Below are 4,471 nucleotides of genomic sequence, written 5' to 3'. Positions count from 1 at the left end.
CTATAGCAAATTATTTCTTGGACCCCCTATCACTTTAAGAACCGCCGGTCTACACAGAAGAAAGAACGAAAAACGAAAATTTAAGCTGAATTCTCATTTTCATTTTTTTTTTAAGGAAAAAGGGGCCGTTTTCTAATTTTTCTACTTTCAATATAAAAAAAAAAAACGAATGATCGAATGATACACAGATTCTATTGTAATGTTGGGTTTTGCGTTTCGTTCATACAGTGTTTGTTTGTGTGTGTTTCTGTAGAATGTTAATGCATTAAGCATTTTGGAAACATCAGTCAAGGAGCATTGACCATCAATTCAGTGGGGTAGCAACAAATAGATATACCACTTAGAGCAGAATATCTGCATTTCACTCAAGTTCAAGTTTCTATCATTCTGTTCATATATTTAATTAAAATATAGTCTGGGAACTAACTTAAATGTGACCTATGCTGTCAAATGTCACAATGAGCAAATAAAAAAAATAAAAATTATTTTTATTTTCACATTGTCCATTAAAAGACCTTCAAAATTATGTTTTTTTTTTTTTTTTGGAATGGGATAAATAAAAAATGACTGAGCTACACCTGCTTGAAGGCAGTAAAGTCAATTTTGACAAAAATCGAGTTAAAGTTTTCTGAATATTTTCCAAAGCAAAATCGCCTAGCAACATTGCATCCTTCCTCCACTTTTTTTAAAGGGGTGGTTCATTGCGATTTCAATTTTTTAACGTTAGTTTGTGTGTAATGTTGCTGTTTGAGCATAAACAATATCTGCAAAATTTACGAAGCTGAAAGTTCAACGCAAACGGAGATACCGTCTTTTAAAATTCTGGCAGTTTAATGCCTACAAAAACGGCTGGTAGGGACTACAACGAGTTACTTCCCGGGTTCAGGAAAAGATAAGTCCGTTTCTCAGAGAAGGGACAGAGCGGTGTGGAATAAAGGTAAATTATGTGAAAAATAATGTTTTTTTTTTTTTAAACGAAGCATCAACACATGTTAAACTGCACTCCATAAACACAATCAAGCCTAGGAAAAAACCCAGTGAACCACCCCTTTAAAAATAGTAATTACTATATTAATAATCACAATATAGCTATTTTTAAGGGGCAGTCGTGGCCTAATGCATAAAGTCGGACTTGTAACCCGAAAGGCCGTGGGTTCAAGTCTCAGGTCCGGCAGGAATTGTTGGTGGGGGGAGTGAATAACCAGTGCCCTCCTCCGCCTTCAATACCACGACTGAGGTGAAACCCTTGAGCAGTGTTGCCAGATTGGATGGACGACCTCCAGCCCAAACGCTCACGAAAAAACGCCCAAAACTTTAACTGTCAAAATAATGTGATGGAATATGTAAATCAAGGTTGATAAGGGCCATTTTAACTCCTAAAAACAAAATAATGACGACAAAATTATATAAATATAACGTTAGATAAATTTCCCAGGTAAACGGATCAAATCGGGGCAAATAGCTTACATTAAAGAGAATTAGGCTACCGAACATGAATAAAATATGCAAGCAGACAGTGTCAAAACGGCAATCAAGAAATTACCGATACCCTCGAAACAACACATGCATGATTTTCAATGTCAGCAGTCAGAATAATCCAATTTAAATGCAAAAAGTGCCCAATATAAGTAATAGGAAAAAGCAACGTATTTAGCAGGTATTTCACACTCGTTCATGCACACACCATGACAGTCAAAATTGTGTCATTCATTGATACATACTGAATTATAATCCGACAATTAAAAAAAAAAAAGAATAACAACAACAATAATGCGCTTACCTTCGTGTCACTCTATAATTTTCCACAGAACTAGAGGAAGCCTCTTGTTAAGTTGATATTGTAGAACATAATACAGAATTTTGCACAGTCAAAACTAATCAAGTCTATTAGTTTTCAAGGATTTATCAATCTGGACCGTTTAAAAGATAAAAGACAGGACATATTTAGTTTTGGTTTTGATTCATTCAAATGTGCTCTGATTTCGGAGTTGCAGTGATAGAGCCTTCGTGTCATCTCACTCCACAATAATTCACGTTTTGAGAGTCGAGTCACTCTCCCACTCTTTAACTTATATTTAGGCATTGTGATTACTTGAATATACAGTCATACTACATTCAAAATCAGATGTTATAACTTATCACGCTAAAAACCTGTCACTCATGAATCATAATGTCTGTCTGCTGAGCCCTCGTGATAAATGCGGCTGTCGACGTTTACATCAGCACCAGCGCCTCTGTGGTGTGTGTGTAGTATATTTGAATACTACTTGCATACATGCATACTAATTGTTGTATTTGTTAAACAGTTAGCCTATGCAATTTATATGTTTGAAAACCGCCAAACTGACCCCAAACCAGCCCAAATTTTGTCCACCCGCCCAAGCCAATTTTTACCCGTGCAATCAAATTCAAAACCGCCCGATCTGGCAACACTGCCCTTGAGCAAAGCACCGAACCCCCAACTGCTCCCCGGGCGCCACAGCAATATGGCTGCCCACTACTCTGGGTGTTTGTTCACTGCTGTGTCTGTGCACAGGGGTTAAATGCAGAGCACAAATTCTGAGTATGGGTCACCATACTTGGCCACACATCACTTCACTTTTTCTTAATAGTGCATTACTTTTTTCATTTTGCATCTAAACAAAAGCATTCAAGTAAGAAAAACAAATAATCAAATGTAAAAATTACTTTAGTGTGTTCATTACCAAAAAAATAAATAAAAATTTTTACTCCAAAAGCAGTTTAATCAAGAGCAGCGAGTGATTCCCTTTTTTATCTTTTGATTAATATTTATACGACAGATGGCCTATTTTAAGACCTACTGCAATGAACGGATCTAATATAATGTTTACAGATCAGATGTTTTCCCCCAACAGTTACGTAAATGTTCACTTAACACATAACATTATGTTTGGGTGAATACTTAAATACTGTAATTCTGTGTAGGCTGTATACATATCTGGATCGCTTGACTTCAGAGGTGCCTTTATGTGCGTGATTCATGTCAGTCAGTGCAAAAAGGTACTGCTCTAAAAAAAAAACTTACAAATAATGATACATTTAGATGATTAATTACTATTTGTAGCATTGGAATCGCTAGACGAGCACTTAATGAACTCATTTTTGTGAAAACTTCAAATTTGGCATCTATAAAAAAAAATTCCGCCTGTAGCTCAAAATGAGCTTTCCAGCTTATTTTTCCAGCATGGGTCCCAAATACATTTTTATCATACAAAGAGGGTTGACAAATCAGACAACAGGGGCAATTCGGGTTCACCCACATGCACACCAAACATTCAATCCGTAAACTCTTTCATGAACAAAACAAGGAAATTAATCTTATCAAGCTGAATTCTCATTATTTTGCTTCTTAAAATGAAAGAAAACAGTAGAAATTTCCAAGCGATTGATTAGGTTAAATGATAATCCCCAAATGTGATATGTGGGTTTTAAATAGCAGAATAAAGAAATAAAGTTAGGTTTACCTAGGTTTACTAAAACAGCAAAAAGCTGGTTTAAATGTAAGACTGGTCAGTTTTAAACAAGGTGTAAAGTACGATAAATAAACCTTAATATTGTTTAAGATTAATCATCAGTGAACCCTGCCCTAAGATTCATAAATGAACTATTCACTGAACATGGCATGCACAATTATAAAATCCACACATACACAGATGTTCGCTCATTTCTCTAAATGGGGACATTACATCAACTTCTACTGTTTTATATGCAGCAAATTATAAATGAAAAACTAAATGTTTTCAATTCATAAATAAAGACAAACCTGCATATGGAAGGCTTCCCTCTCTGTGTCATCAGTTCAGTTATATGCTGAAAAGGTTAGTTCTCTGATAAACGTATCTATTTATAGGAAGTGGAAAAGGTTTGCATTCGTAAAAATCACCTAACATTTCAGAATAAAAGTGAAAGTATTTTGTGTTATTTGTGGTGATGTCTATGAGTGCAAAACTTTCTGTCTCTGATAAACATGTCTATAAGGTGGAAAAGTTTTGCATTTGTAAAAATCACCTAACATTTCAGAATGAAAGTGAAAGTGTTTTGTGTTATTTGTGGTGATCAGGGATTGAAATTAACTTTTTTACTTTTTTTTACTTTTTTTCTTAAGGATACCGCGGACAGCTGACTCCTAAAGTTTTTGATATTCTTCATATTCTGTGTGGTCAGTTCACAGCAGTGATAGAAATTAATCTTTTCCAATAAGTTTAGATTGATTTGTACCTTTTATGGGCATTTTTACCTTTATAAATCCAAGTGTGCATCATCTTTTGAGTCAAATTCTTACATTTAATCAGGCAATTATAATAATACTACATTTAGGCTGTTACTAAACAAATTAAATCAGTAGCAGCAAGTCACTGCGAATGAACCGAATCATTTAAACGGTTGATTTTGCTCAGAGATGCAAAAGAGCGCTGTGTTTGGAATGTTTTCTGTTGGCGAAATAACGCAA

The sequence above is a fragment of the Sinocyclocheilus grahami genome, unplaced genomic scaffold, assembly GCF_001515645.1.
Source record: "Sinocyclocheilus grahami isolate Dianchi unplaced genomic scaffold, SAMN03320097.WGS_v1.1 scaffold1479.1, whole genome shotgun sequence".
Classification (NCBI taxonomy): domain Eukaryota; kingdom Metazoa; phylum Chordata; class Actinopteri; order Cypriniformes; family Cyprinidae; genus Sinocyclocheilus; species Sinocyclocheilus grahami.
The sequence above is the reverse complement of the archived record's forward strand: the minus strand, read 5'-3'. Positions refer to the sequence as shown.